This window comes from Triturus cristatus, chromosome 3_2 (assembly GCF_964204655.1).
Source record: "Triturus cristatus chromosome 3_2, aTriCri1.1, whole genome shotgun sequence".
NCBI lineage: Eukaryota > Metazoa > Chordata > Amphibia > Caudata > Salamandridae > Triturus > Triturus cristatus.
In genome coordinates, this window is record NC_140584.1 from 229,040,201 (window position 1) to 229,056,696 (window position 16,496).

A 16,496-nucleotide genomic window follows, 5' to 3' on the forward strand; every position below is an offset into this window, starting at 1 on the left:
CTGAAGGAGAAAAATATTAATCAAACCATAGCTGCACAGAAATATTGACTGGATAAAACCTCCTCTATTACACAGGATCCATTACTATGAACGATATTGCCATATTAAAAAAAAAAAGCTTATTTTGTACACATTTGTGATACACGTTTGTATGCCATAAAAACCTGGTTATTCCCGGTTTAACCTCTCTCCCTCTGCTTCTCTTTCTGCAACGTGTACCTGGGTAGCGCTGGGACGCCCCGTCGCTGGGGCAGCCGCGCTGTATAAATCCTTTGACATCGACATCATGCGCTAAACTTCAGTCTAGGATTATCAGTCATGGACAATGTATGTTGAGTAGATTTAGACCACTTTATGATAACACCTAACCTAGGTGTAAAGCATCCATTTATTGCAAAGGCAACTACACAATGCTGTACCAGATTGGCACTATGTCCTTGTATCATCCCTTCATACCATATCTATTTGCAACACGCCCTTGGTGTTTCATCTAAATTTGTGCGCTACGAAATCAATGAGTTGCCAACATAATTTTTGTAATCTGATTTCACAGCATGTGTCAAACTCTTACATTCATTAACACACTCTTCATAACGTGCGTCTTCAACAGCGTAACTTATTAGGGGTACATTTAAATGAGACTGACATAGATGTCCCCTATTGTGACATCTGAAAACAGACCATGTGGCATTGTTTTTTTATACAATAGTATTTTGTGGCAGATCACTCTTTGGGGCTCTTGTGTAGGCCTGATCGAATAGGCCACGTTATAACACATGCATTTAGAACGCATGCCATTACAATATTAGTATAATTTACTATTCCAACTCGAGTCTGTGCAACAGTAGGGAAGGTGTTGGATTTAAAATCCTACACCTTCTGCCCCCTATAGCAAGTCATTGTAACAACTTGTGTTGTTATGGCATGCGATGTAACAACGCAGTTGTTGTAATGACGGCGTTGAAATGGCATGCGTTGTTTCGCATGCGGGGTAAATTATGTTTCTCAGCCTGACCACATTACTTGCTAGCCTGCTCAAAAAGATATTTATTTTAGTGTGATTTTGACTCTTCGTGGAACATTTGTTGAGCATATGAAAAATGTTATGCTCAAAAAGAAGCGCCTTGTCTCTTGTGGAAGTTTAGTTTTTGGAGAACAGAGTCAATAGGAAATGGTTTAACAGCTTAAAAGAAGCAAATACTGCAGGAAGTGATAGAAGGTGTGTTGAAAGGATATAGCAGAGGAAAGATGAAAGACAGCCAAAACAGCAGTGAAGAAATGGCATTTGTAATCATGTATTGCTACTGTTTATACTACCTTCCTTTTGGAACCTTCAATTTAGTCAAGGAGGACTCTGTCTTTTCTCACTGCAAATATCGAGGAGTCAGGAGAATGATGCATGGATTTAGAAAATTTGCGTATTGACTGAAACTGGAACTTGCTTCAGCAAGGGAGAGCAATTTGAACCCTGATATCAAGGGATTGAGTTCGGGCAACATGGTGAAAATTACCCTGTGGCAATGTGGAATTTGCGTTGTGAAATGTGAGCCAAGACACATGCTGTCAGAAGGTTGGAGGAAAACTTTGCAGTATAAAGATTGAAGCAAGGAAAATTTACTTTTTTACTCAGAAGACTATGGGGTCGATTAGGATGGTGGGCGGACCATAGCCGTGCTGGCACTGGCCGCCAGTGGTGTGACAGTCCCGCAACGGCAATTAGGATGCCACTGTCACCGTGGCGGTGGCATCCCCTATTCCCAGCATTGTGGTGGGCGGTGCTCAGAGCACCGCCCGCCACAATGCTGGGAATGTGTTAGAAATGGAGTTTCTGGTTGGCTGAGGCATGCGCCAAAGCCAGGCAGAAACCACCACTCTAGTCAGGGCAAGGGAGTTACACGCTGAAGATAACCCCTGCTCACCCTCTTCGTAGCTTGGTACGAGCAGTCAGGCTTATCTCAGAGGCAATGTGTAAAGCATTTGCGCACGCACACAGCAACAACATCCCAGGCACACTACAAAAGGAACTTCACACAAAGTTATATAAAAAATAGCCTTTGTATTCTCATGAACCCATCAGATACATAATCACACATTTACACTGTGCCAACTGGCACGGGTAATATTCGCAGGGGATTATATACAGGACCAGGCCAATTGGGCCACGGTCAGAACCATCAGAACAGGTAAGTAAATGTAAAACACAACCAGTTACTACTGGTACCATAAGCATTATCACATCAGACATAAATTCACACTAGGCCCAAACCTCATCAGCATAAACACATTACGCAATGGGCCTCACCAGCATAAACACATTATGCAAACAGGTACTACCCCAAAACATCATAGCATGACATTAGGCATTAGTACATTAGGCCCAAACCTTCCTAAGCATAACCACATTACGCAAGGGACCTCACCAGCATAAACACATTATGCAATACCCTCCTAAGCCTAAACACATTACTCAATAATCAAGGTGGGTCAGGCATAAGCATAATCATAGGCAGGTACCATACTAGGAATAAACTTATTAGGCCTAACCACAGAACCGACCCCAGGCCATCGGGCCTGTCACTGGGGCGCCAATGCCCTATGCCCAGAAATGTTAGGGCTTCACCAGGGCTATCCCATTAGCCCTCTGGCTGCCAATGCAGCAATCACCAGTGCGCAGTTGCAGAAACCTAAACGTAGCAGCTGCCCACTACTTGCTGGGCAGCTGTGGAGCCGTACGTGGACCTGGGCACTCACTGTGCCTCTCTCCTGAACCCCCACTGGGGCTCCTCAACCAAGTCTGCCCCCGCGTTGCAGTGGCCCGCTACAGCGGCGCCACTGAGAAAACTAGCCCCAGCACTGGGGAAGAACTGGTCCCCAATTTTGCAGCGTCCTGAGTGCCCCACTCCGGGACTCTAACTTGCCAACTGCCCCCAACAGGAAATCAGCGCTGACAGCTCTATTCACTGGGCTCCTTCCAGTGAATGTCCGGGCCCCCGTGAGTCCCTCGCGTCGGGGCCCTAATCATCACAGTGCCCCCTCCCCGGGGCACCTCCCTAGACGAGCCGGCTTCTATACAGCCCCACTCACCGGGACTTGGATCAGGTGCTCCTCTCCCTCGCTGGCTCATCTCCAGTGTGGCGGGGGCAGTCTCTCACCTTGAACTTCAGCCGGGCCCCCTCCTGTCACCCGGGACTTCCACATCAGGCTCACGGGGCATGACCAAGACGGCAGGGTGGGCTCCCACTGGGCCCACACTCTCCTGCTTGCGGCCACACGCGGGGCTCCCCTCCTTCCTCCGGGAGCCCCGCCAACAACAGCCGCACCTCTCTGCTTCCGGTCGGCCCGCCCACAATCAGGCTTCCCGGATGCCTGACTTCCTGTTTTGCGGCGGGCCACGGCGGTGATTCCCTTCTCAGCCTAGAAGTGCGGGGTAGGCTCCTGTCGCCTAAGTTATAGATAATAGCGGGGTGGGCACCCGCTACAACAAGCGCCCATGCTGGGTGGGCACCCGCCCCTCCCAATAAGCACCACGGTGGACATAATTGCGGGGTGGGCACCCGCAAGTCAAATGAAGCAAGTCACCAGCGGGGTGGGCACCCGCAAAGGAGACAAAGCATCAACGGGGTGGGCACCCGCAATTGATCTCCAAATAAGCGGGGTGGGCACCCACTGAGAGCACCACCACGTGGTCCAAGCAAACACAAAGCGGGGTGGGCACCCGCAACACATCGGACAGAAGGGGGAATGCCCATGTCGGGATTCCCTTGGCGGTGATCGCAGCCCAGCGCTGCAAGTCAAAAACAGGAGCACTGCTCAGGGCCCCCAAAGCGCACATAGAAATATTAAACACGGGGCCCACAGGGCGCAAGGGCCAATAAAAAGCAAGCCCTTTTTGGCATGAAGGGGCAATGCAGGGCCCAGGGAGGCAAGCCCTGATGGCAGCCCCCCCTGAACCCCAGCAGCAGCACACCCGGCAGGAACAGCACTCCAAGACTGACCAACCTTATGGGGTCACAGCCCCTACTTTTATACACCCTTTTCCTTTGTCTTTAGTGCAGATCTTGGGCAAACCAGTTGCAACTGGTTTAGGGGAGCTTTGGAGCACTTTGTTGTGCTCAGCTCCTCTCTCCTTTGTCAGGTGGGGGCTCAGTGATTAGACACACCACAGGGGGAGGAGCCAGCATTGTACTAGGGATGCACCATCCTATTCAGAGTCAGGGGATCTCTACTCCCACCACTCTCAGCTCAGGTGTCCCTTTCAGACTAGTCACCAGTCACCATAAATACGTGCACACCATTGCACAGCATTTATTCTCACGAGTTCATACATACTAAACTTGCCCCTGCACTACTCTCATATCAGTGATTACCATGGACACACATATCCCCAATGCATTCCTTTGGGAGGGCAGGCCCATCTCACCACACACACACAGAGCGCACGCACTTTACACTGGACCACAGTGCTAAAGTGCGCAGAGGCCTAAAATTACCAACACCAGGTTACAGAGAAAGGCTAGGAGAACACAAAAAGTTTTGTGGTGAGCGTGACAAAAGGGCCAAGTCCAACAGAATGCATGTTGTGCATTGTCATGCACAAGGTGACAGGCACCGTGCGGTGCCTGCCACCCTGTCCATGACAATGTAGGGGGGCCACAGGTACGCCCATTTGCGCCCCTCACCCTGCCAATATCCTGGGGGCCCGCAACAGGCCCCCAAAAGCAAACTCCGCCTGGCTTTCCATGGCAGGGTCTAGCAGACACCGCCACCATATCCAGCCCCTTTTCCGCCCGGTCGACTGGTCAACTGCCGGAAAACCGACGGAAGGGTATAATTATGAGAGTGATTTAAGAGCAGAATTTAAAGCTACAAGAGAGGAAATTGAAACCTAGAGAGCCAAATATAATGCAACCAGACTGGCATATAAGTTGTTCCAATAGTCTAGCTTGCTGATGACAAGGGCATAGAAGACGGTTTTCCAGGTGTTGGTTGGGAGCCATTTGAAAATCTTCCCAAGCATTGTCAGGCTATGTATGGGTGTCGACCCTAGCTCTGTTGGTCTCCTGGAGTCCCATGGTGAGGGTCTCTACGAGAAGATCACCACCTCTGTCTTGTCGGTGTTCTGCTTCAAAAAGTTGGGCTTAAGTCCGGTTGGCAATTTCCGATGGTTATGTCCGAAGGTGTGATTCTACATTCTTATTTGCACTCATCACTTATGTTGCCATTATTAGACTGCATGACTAGACCTCAAAGCTAAAACCTACACATATTCATACCTCTCCCATTGCATATATATATAACTTGCATCTATACCTTTTTTTTTATAACTCTTTTTATTGAAATGCTCAATAGACAGTATAATTACATTTGCCAGTACATGCACTGGCAAATGTAGAAGGTAGGAGAAGGTCACATAAAACAAGCAGAATTATCTAGTCGGCCAAGTTTGCTCAGCCGTCCAGGTGGCCCTCCAAGGTCCAACTGTATGCCCGCCATGGGGCCCACACCTTCTCCCATTTCTTTATATACCCTCTATTTTTATAGACTGTTTCCCCTGCCCTATGGCACCAGTCCATATCTTTTTCCCAATCGGTGACTAAGGGAGGGAGCGTGGCCCCCAACCCCCTAGCAAAATTGTGTTTCATGACCCCGCTGCCAAGGTGAGTCAGATGGTGATGTATTTGGGCCAAACTGTCTCAACCTTGATGATTAGTTTGCGTCTAGCGGCACTTCAGTGCCCACCACTCTGACCACAGTTTCCGTGACCTTGCGCCAGAGCTGTGCAATATTAGGACATTCCTATAGGATGTGTAGAAAGGTGCCCTCGCTCTGGCAATGGCGGACGCACTTTGCTGATGGAGCCCTTCCAATTTTATGCAGGAGCGTCAAAGGGTAGTAGCACAATCTGGAGCTGAATCAATCTGAAGCGTACTCGAATTGCTACCTCTCTCAGTCCCTGGAGTGCCTCTTGCCACTCCTCATCCTCTATGCTGCCGAGGTGATCCGTCCAGGAGGCCCTCAAGGCTGTCAACTGGTCTGGCAAATTATTAATTATTTTCGGTATATTGTGAAGGTTGCTTTCTCAGGGATAGTGTCTATTAACTAGTCAAGTCAAGTCTTTATTTCGATTTTTAGAAAAAAAATCATAAAAGACAACAAAGTTTAAAATACAATTCATATCATCATTTACAGAGTAAAAACACAAATCAAATATAAAAACAATTTAACATAAAAACAAGCAACAGGAGGAATTAAATCTACTAGCATAGTTTCATCTTCCTAGCCCTTTTCGCCCAAGCCCACCCCAAGAATTTTGCCACAGCTATTACAATGGCGGGTTCCGTAACGGTCCTCAGCACCCTAAGAGCTGCAGAAGCTACCCTAAAGCCCAAGTTTTTACATGTTGGGACTAGCCATTTCAGGCGTGGTTGCCTATAGGATGGGCATACGAAGAAAAAATGGGCAGTTGTTTCCCTTGTGCCTAGACAAAATGGGCATAGACCATCCCAACCCTGTTTCCAACAGAGCATAAAAAACCCTAATGGTAGGGACCCCACCCTGAATTGGTGATACAGCTTCCTTTCCAGGGTACTCCTAATAATATCCCAGTAAGGACCGATAAACAAAGACAACTTAAACTCCAAGAAACCACTTGTTACAATACTAGTGCTCTGGGATAATCGCATCTGGTCAATATAAGACCAGTATGCTTCTTTTAGTTGCTTCTTGGAGGGGAACACAGCTGAGGACGGAGAGTCCCACAGGTTCCTCATCCCCATAGCTAGTAATGTAGACTTGAGTTCCTTTAACCACTGGATTCTATCAGAAGTATTTATTTTCTTGACTTCAGTCAGAGCCCGAGCATACTGAGCCAGCTCAGGCATTGTCCACAGCCGGTGCCAGTAGGCTATTGGACGGAACCGGGCCTGATCTCGGATGTTCCTACTTCCAGTATCCATATACAGGGGGAGTAATGGGGTGGTTTTAGGGAGTCCTAAAAGGGCTCTAAGAAAGTTGTTATGTGCTACGGCAAGGGGTGCTAAGTCACTGAAGTCCCACAACTCCGCACCATACAGAATCGAGGCCCCCACCTTGTTGTTGTAAATTTGCAGCGCTGGAGCAATGGGCTTGGATTTAGATTGCTTGTGTTCTCTAAGTAGAACTCCCACCAACTGGGAGTGCTTCAAATTCATTATATCAATGTGTGGTTTCCAGGAAAAGTTTTTACCTATAGTTAACCCTAGGTACATAAATGCATCAATTTGATCCAGGGGGGCCTGATCTAATCTAACCCTCCCCCTCACTATTTTGGTCTTATGAAAAACCATAAATTTTGTTTTTGACACATTTATAACTAAATCCTGGTCACGACAGAAGGCCTCAAAGCAATTGAGTGCGTCCTGCAATCCCCTTTGTGTTCGCGATAACAACAAAGTGTCATCAGCGAACATCAATAGGGGAGTATGGAGACCCGCAATTCTTGGTGCATCTGTCGGTTGCTCATCAAAGTAGTGTGTAACCACATTGATGAACAACAAGAAAAGAGTGGGGGCCAGGACGCACCCCTGTCTGACTCCCAATCCAACCTTAAATTTACTTGTCACATTCCCCTGCTTCCCCCAACGTACTTGTGCGTAGTTATCATGGTGAAGTTTGACGATAATGTTTAAAAGTGCTGGCGATAGCCCCATCAAGCGCAACGCCTGGCATAATTTGGCACGTGGAACCATGTCGAAAGCTGTCTTTAAATCAATAAAAGCAGCGTACAGCGACCCCCCGCCCAAAGTTACTACCTTCCAGTGAATAGCCACAAATCGAGAAGCCTGGTCGATGGTACCAGTGTGGGAGTGAAAACCGGCCTGTAAAGGTGTTAATATTTCATTTTCCTCTATCCAATTTTGGAGTCTACCCAGGACCAGTCTAGCTACCACTTTCTGGATACTATCTATCAGACTAATGGACCTATAATTATTCGGGAGAGAACAATCCCCCTTCTTGAATATGGGAACAATCTCCGCTCCTGCCCATGATTTTGGTAGTGACGCTCCACTCGCCACAGCATTAGCCAGGAATAGAATATACGTAGCCCGGGTTTCAGGGTCTGATAAGAACAGATCCTCCGGGACACAATCTGGGCCCGGGGCTTTTCCGCGTGGAATAAGTTTCAAAATTCTAAAGACCTCTATTTTTGTGAAGCAGACAGCAGGTTCTTGAGTTAGGTCCATTGGGACCGAGAAATCACTAGGGGGCCCCCTGAATTGTGCTTCAAAATATGAAACCCAAACTTCTGGGGAGACATTATTTTCGGGAGTGTTAGGAATGTCGCCCCTCCCCCATTTTAAAATATTCCAAAATCTCATCATGTCCCTATCTCTACTAGCCTCCAACAAATCCAGCCAATGTTTCTCCTCCCAAGCACTGCAAGCTATCTTTTGCTGCTCTCTGTATAGACGGCGAGCCAGTCGCATTGCTTGCCCATCGCGAAGATTGATGGCCTTAGCCAAAGTCTTATATGCCTTCCTACATAAGCCGTTGTACCAGGAGGCTCTGCGGGATTGGGGTCTCTTCTTCTCTGTCTGTGGTTTAGTAAAGTACATTTTAAGGTCCCCAAACAGTTTTTCATGCGTTCCAACTATCATGTTGTTAATAGACTCCTGAGAATCACAGGCCAGGAGAGAGAGAAGAGCAGCATCAGTGAGAGCTTTTATTGAATCCCTAGCCTCATAATTTTCAGCAACATATTGCCACCGAACTCTTCTCATTTTGTTAGCAAGGACTAAATCGTCTGGAATGATGTTATTGGACCATTGGGGTGGTAGTGTAGCCAACGATAGAGATTTGAAACTCATAACTAATGGATCATGGTCACTCTCACATCTCGGGAGAATCACCATGTCCAACAGCAGTGGCCAGAGAGGCATACTCAAAATAAAATAATCAATGCGACTGCTTCTAGGACCCACACTGAAAGTATTCCCAGCCATCCTGTCCGAGGTGGTTCTCCCATTTGCAGCCCTGAGACCTTTAGCAAGGCAAAGACCCTTGAGTTGCAGGCCTGCATCAGACCATTTCTTTATGGGTGGGATTGAGAGCTGGGGAATATCCCACTTGGTATCCTCCTCACTTCCCAAATCCATATCTTCCCCATCTAAAGGCTCAAAAGTACAATTAAAATCTCCTGCTAGAATGACATTAGTCAGATTGCTTAAAGTGTCTGAAAAACATTCTAATACTAGCAATGTTTGCCAAGTTTTGCCTCCCGGAAGTCCTCTGACATATACATTAAACAAAAGGAGGTCTGGCATTTCCTTTTTTCTGCAACTTCAAGATTAAAATATCTGGGTTTTCAAGGGTAACTTCCTGGGCTGTCCATCCCCCCTCTTGCTTAATCCAAACAGTCAGGCCTCCTATTGGCCTTCCCCTTCTCCCTGGTATTGCTTGTTTCGAAAAATTGAAATATCCCGGGAAACAAAAGGGCTTGGTAGCCCAGGTCTCTTGGAAGAGGAGAATATCATGCATCACTACAAAATCAGCCCAGTCGTTCGAGCCAATTCTAGATGAGAGTCCCGCAATATTCCATGAGACCATGGAGCAATGTCGCTGGTTCTCTCTCTGCTTAAAGGGCAAGGATGTCCATTTGGGCCCCAATATATCTTCTCTCCCTTCTGACCTAACCTGAGACCCATTATATTTTGCTGAAACTGGGGAGACTATCACAATGTCAGAGCGAATCATACCAAAATTCTCCATTGTGAGGTCAACCTCATTTATAGTTAAAAGGTTCGAGGAATCGTATGGGTGCCTCATCTGGGAACCCCGTTTTATGCTGGCCTCATGACCCATGGTCGCATTCGATATATGGTGGAGAGGTGGGGATATGGCCTAAGAAGTGTTAAGGATGCATCCCTTTTCCCGTAATGGTTTCTTATGGGGTGCACAAATATTCTCCAGTCAATCGAGCTCCTCTAGTGATGTCAGGGGATCAAATCTATTTCTTAGGGGTAGTGTACCTTGATATCCAGGAAGAACGTCTAGCATTGGGTAGCTGGGGTCCAACCCACTATTAGGGCTGAAAATTCTCCCTTGACGTTCATGGCCTCTGCCATGGCTCGGTTTTCCCATCTGATAAAAATAACCCAGGGGCAGTGGCCTGATATTACTCGTCTGGTTTGAGGACCCCCATCTTGAGATGTAATCAGCTACTCTATAGTCCCTAAAGTTTACTACCACACAGTCACCAATGATGTCCTTGTGTCTATTCCCCACCCAACTCACCCTTCGAACAAACAGGATTTCCCCCTGTTTGTTTCCTGGAAGCTGTCTGTTCCTATTTAACCAGAACGTTATTTTGTTCTTTAGTTCGATAAATGATTCTGTACGGTCAGGCTTCAGCTCAGGTACCCCAGCTAGTATGACAACATAAGGGGACACCTCAAGCGGCAAATTTATACAAGGTAACTGCTTATTATTCTCCTTGGATGGCAGCCCCCTAGGTTGACCCTACAGGAGGGGCTCCAGAGCATTCCGCTTGTAAATTGTTCCTTGCGGGATAATTGCTAACGGAGCAGTAATTGCCTCCACAAGACTTGGGGGATTTCCTGTGGGGATACCACTTGTTTTTTCACGTTGGGGAATTAATGTCAGTGTTGGCCCTGTCATAAAACTTGCAAGAGCAGCTGAATGTTTGCCAAATTGTGGTTGGGGCGAGTTCACAGAAGAAGCCCCAGAGCTGCTAGAGGCAGTTACTACAGTTACTAAGGGAGTGGGCAATATACCACCCACACCCCCCCCTTGTTTTTATTAGTGTAACCACTTTGTCCAACCGACTCACAATCAATTTCATCTGTGAATTAATAAGATGCTCGAAATGAGATTGCAGGTCAGTAATTAATTGGGACGCCCAACTAGGGGGTGCTTGTAATCTCGGCACATGCTCCGTGCTTCCCCCCTCTCCCACGCAAATTGCTTCAGTCAAAACAGAATTGTGTTTACCCTTCTTATGCTTGTGCTTATGTTTCCTAAGGCTAGCCCCCTTTACCTTTGTAGGAGGTGCCTTTCCCCCAACTTTGGTTTTTCCACAATCCACTTTATTCATCTGGGTACTGAAAGGCTCCACGGCTGGTGGCACTAATACATCAAATGGACTGTTAGGGGTAACATAATCCGTAAATTCTTGGGGCATGGGAGTAAGATCAATTTGTGGGGTTAGCGATAATCGTCTTTCGGTGCGCTCGATTTCACTGGATACCGCACCTATAGCTTTTTGAAGCATTCTATCAATCACAGTAGGCTGTATAGATGTAGATGTAGAGGGGAGAGTGCCGTTTTGCTTGGTCGCAGGTCGAGAGTTTGGGGAGATGTTGTGACCCAATTTGGATGACCTTGTTTGCACAGTACTGGCCATTTTGCAGTTAGATGGAGGGCTGGACTTGTAATCCCAACCACTTAACCACAATTTTCGCTCTCTAGTTAGAAAATCAACAGAACCACCCCAAGATTGTTCCTTTTACCAAGACACCCTTTCTCTGCCCCTCGAGTCAAACCAGAGTACAATTTTAGGGGTTATAGCCTAATTCAGTCACTCACAGTCACGGTCTTCGCTCCTTGTCTCGCCAACCGCAAGTCGATTACCCAGGAGCCACTTAGTCGCTGGGATTACCAGAGGGAATTTCTATGGGGGGGGGCCCCAGCCCAGCCTCTTCCGGCTTCTGACGGCCTCAGACGGCCCGCCCTTTGTCCAGCCTTCGTCTGCGCGAGCGTCCCGCGTTGCGGGGAACTGCACTCCCTCTTGTAGCGCCTCCAGGTGCTCTTCTGATTACCGTCAGCTGGCGATGGGCGCAAAGCACACTGGATGTCGTGGTCCTCCGGGACCGGACCAGAGCAGGAGAAACTTCATCAAGGGACCCTCTATAGTAGTCTGGAAGAAAGGTGTCCCCCTTCAGCTGAGTCAGTAGTGCATGTAGAAGCCTCAAATAGTTGAACCTCTGAGACTCAGCCAGCTCACACTCCCAATGGAGGTCCAAAAATTAAAATGGGGCTTCCTCCCTCCATACATCCCCCAATCTATCTATTACGATTGTTTTCCAACCTGCAAACCCCTAGAGCAAGGCCACTTCTGCCAATCCTGCACTAGTCCACAGCGGCGTTCTGCTAGTCAGACTTTTGTGCCACCCCCGGGCCCAATTTGCCTCCCTCCAGCACGTCACGACAACCACCATATGTGGGGGCCAGCTAGGAAAAAATGTTCACGAGTACAGAAGTGGCTCACAATTCCCCCCAGGCATAGCGTCTTGGTCTACTCTATATGCTGGCTCATCTCTATCTGAGAATACCCAGTCATTTACCACCAGTAATTGCGATGCCCTGTTGTACAGTCGTATATCCGGAATCGCCAGACCTCCATCATACACCCCTCGCTGCAACTTGTGTAGTGCTATCCTGGGAGTGCCTGCCTGCCACAGCAGCTCCTGAGTAGCTTGGGCAATCTTTTTGAAAACCAACGGCGGGTCGGGATAGCGAGTATTTAGCAGGATGTATAACAAGCACGGCAGGGCCATCATCTTGAAGAGGGCCACTCTGCCTGCCAGTGACAGTGGTAGTGTGTGCCAATGAACTACATCCCCATGGAGCCTCTCCAGTTGGGGGCTGAGATTCTTTTCCAGAAACAGCTGTTGATTTCGTACCACCTGAATCCCCAAATATTTAAAACCCTCCTTAGCCACCGGTGCCTCAAGGTTAAGAAGAAGGGAGAACGGCCTGTTTGAGCTGCAGCGATCTGGGGGCTTCCCGGACTTGTGTATTACTATAATAGTGGCCACCCACTGATCGACTGGCAGGTGCCCCTCTTCTTGCGCCTCTTGCAGCATATTACACAGTGGAGCCACTAATTTGGAGGCCAAGCCCTTGAATAACTCGACGGGAAGTCCATTGGGGCTCACTGCCTTTCCCACCTTTAAGGAGCCCAGTGCCGTCACCAGTTTGTCTTCCGTGATCTCAGCCTCCAAAGCCGCCCTATCATCTCCCAAGACCATCGGTAAAGGGAAGTCTCTTAGGAATTCACAGCAGTCACTTTCAGATCTCATGCTAACTGGTGATAAGACCCCTTCATAGTATGAGGCAAACACCTACGCAACTTCTGCGCTGTCCGTGCGGCCAATAACCTTCTCGTCCTGGACAGATGCCACCCATGACCCTTCTCTATCGCATTTCTTGAGCCATACAAGCAACCTGGATGCCTTATCGCCAACGTCATAGAGCCAGTGTTGTACTGTCAACGTGTGTGCCCCTGCTGCCACCTCAGTCGCTGCCCTTAGTTTGTATTGGCGCAAAGCCAGCGCATGGCGCGAGTCGGCGTCTCCCCTTTCTGTTGCTCTCAGTTCTGCCCGACTTACTTCGTGTTCTGGGGATGTTATGTGTCATGCTTTTTCTTTTTTTTGGCCCCCTATAAGCGCCTGTGCCTGGCTCCTGATCACTGCTTTATATGCCTCCCATATCGTATGGTGGGACTCCAAAGTGCCACTATTCTCCTGGAAACACCAGTCTGTACCCTCCTGCAGCTTATTCCTCCGCTCGTGGTCTCGCAATCTCCACGTGTCAATTTTCGGTTAAGCCCCCTTATACAAGCGTGGCCCCTGAAACGTACACTTACTGGGGAGTGGTCTGAGATACCCCGAGCCATGTGTTTGGATGCTGAAAATCCCCCTGTGTAATTTAATAATCAAGTCTAGAAAACGAGCCGTGGCTTGCTGAGTAGTATATGTATTGATGCTGCTGAGGGTGCTGCGCCCACCATAGATCCACTAACCCCAAAGCAGAGAGGAATCCTAGGAGAAGCCTCTCTCCCCACTGTCCCACTGAGATGCACGTGCGATCCATCTCAGGGTCCAACACTACATTGCATCACCTGCAGCTAGGAACGCGCCCGTCGGGAGTCCTATAAAGATTTTGATGATCATTGGGAAAATCGTCCCTCCCACCTCCCAGCAGTAGCCACACAGCAGCCAGCATCATCTGTCCAGACTCTCTCCACAATAAGCGGACAGGCAGACCATATCAGGATCCCCACTCCCCTGGCATCCGTTGTGTACCCCAAATGGGCCACCAGCATGTACCCAAAACGGTCTAGCGCCCTATATTTGTTCCCTTTTATGTGAGTCTCCTGCATCATTACAAAATCCGGGCCGTGACTTTTAATATGTTGTGGGACCAGTGTGTGCTTGATTTTGTTCCCCAGACCATTCACATTCCAGGTCCAGGCCTAGAGCAGCACGGGACTTTCCCTTACCTTAGCCATGGTGACACCGATATTGTTTGCATCTCACCCCCCCACCCTCTCCCTCCCTTCCATGCGTACACATTGCTTATCATTTGGTCTTGAGCTAAGAACATCAAAGCACGCAAGAAACAATTAAAACAATTTCCCAACTCCCCCTTCCCTGTGATCCTGCTTGGTGAGTAGTGAACCTCCCACCTCCCCAAACATGCAGAGTGCCTGTCACCCAAACTGTACAATGGTAACTAGCACTGTTGGCTACGTGCCAGCTTCCAGCCACCTGATACCTTATATAACACTCGGATAAACCATGCCCCAGTTCACCTAGTGGTGCGTCTTTGCACCTATGTCTCTAGTCCAATGTCTGATGGCCAGTTCAGTAATATTGTCTCTGTGGGTACTCTCCAATGCCCCATAACCCCAACAGGCTTGATGGAATTCCCACCCCATCACTTACCAAAAGGGCTCTCTGAATTAAGGACCTAGTATCCCAATGGTGTTCACTTATCTGATCGCTGCCGCTGAGTCAGGTTGTTGGCTGCCTGGTCCTCGCCTCTCTGCTCACCATACCGTTCCTTGGGGCTGTGTTGTTGGGCCCTGCCCCCCTTGCACCCAACCATTCTCCAGCCCTCCAGCCAGTCGCTCGCCTCTTTTGACGTGTTGGAGAAGTAGGCCTTGCCCGCTGGGATGATTGTTAACTTGGCTGGAAACAGCATCATGTATTTAATGTTCTGATCCCGTAGGGCCCGTTTCACTGCATCAAAGGTTCACCGCTGTTGCTGCACCTGGGGCGTGAAGTCCAGAAAGAATTGGATTGTGGCATTTTTGTGTTGTAGATCTCCATGCTGGAGCGCCGCTTGTAGGGTTACGTCCCTGTCTGTGTAGTTGAGCAGGCACTCTATGATCGTACGGGGGGTGCTCCCGGTTTGGGTCATGGCCCCAGGGCCCTGTGGGACCTCTCAACAGAGAAAGATTTGGAGAGATGTTTCGGCTTTAGTTCATTCAAGATCAGGTCCTTCAAAAAGAGATCCACCAATGGCCCTTCCATGCCCTCCGATACCCCGACCACGCGGATGTTGTTGCGCCGGGCTCCACCTTCCTGGTCATCCAGCTGGGCCAGGATGTCCGTCTGATTTTTCATCAACTTCAGGACCTGCTCCTCTAGGCGCTTAGTCTTTGATTGCAGTCCATTGATGTTGGATTCCGCTGATGTCACCTTTTCTGTCATTTTGCGAAAATCCGCCCTGAGCACGTTGACCTCCTCAGTGGCCGAGTCTAGCTTCGGCTCTAAAGTTTCTCAAAGCTCCGTTATCGCAGGCGGAATATCTTTGAAAGAGAGGTCCTGTGCAGAGACCTCCCTTTCATGTGCAGGCGCTCCCCCAGTAGTACTCTCCTCATGGCCCATGGCGACTGAATATTTGTCAGTTTGATTTGACTGGCCCGGTCCTGTTCCTTTAGTGCGCCCCATCCAGCTGCTCCCTGGTGACGCCTCCACCTGGAAAAGCTCACTGCTGCCGAGTGTCGTGGCCTATATCGCTCTGGCGTACACTGGTTATCGTGTGCTTCACTGTCTTGCCTTCTTGTCAATGTGGTTCGATTCGCCTGCTCTTGTCCCTTTTGTGCACCCTTTCTGGTAATCCTGTGTTGTAATTGCTGGGCTTGCTTCTGCTATTTGTTCCTGAACCCACTCAATGCCCCCAGCATCTGCTTCTGGCATCGTCCTGTACGCAGTGGTGGGGTTTTCCAGCGACACCATACTGAGCGCCTAGGTGCGCTGTTCTTCTTTCCCTGGATACTGGTTATTCGAACCACAAGCCACTCAAGTGCTTTCAAGGCTGTCGTCCCATCCTGCAAATGCAATCGTTTGCTGCCTTGGCTCACACCTCCTGCTTATGCACTGCTACAAGCCCTACGCGGGCCCCAGTTGGCTCTTGTGCCATTTACTTGCCTTTATGATTTCACCCAGGTCCAGGGGAGCCACAGTACATTTGCCCCAAGTTCTCTGATTTGGCCACCACCTCTGCAGAAGTATTTCACTTCACCCTCAGGGGGCCCGCTCCTCTCTATCACCCTGGGCGCTCCTGTGGCTTGGTCTCGCTCAGGTTTTTTCTGCAGGCTCACGCCCACCTCTGCCACTTTCGCAGCCTTCACTGTGTTAGACCGTAGCACACCAGGGGGAGCAGCCGCAGGGGGCCAGAGCAACATGCAGAGCCCCCCCGATCATACG

At 49.0% G+C, this 16,496-nt stretch overlaps 1 protein-coding gene across 1 annotated transcript in view; it reads right to left on the bottom strand.

The window, feature by feature from the left end:
• LRP1B (LDL receptor related protein 1B) overlaps positions 1–16,496 on the bottom strand; it is a 3,634,433-nt gene that overhangs the window by 59,140 nt on the left and 3,558,797 nt on the right. The window lies entirely within an intron of this gene.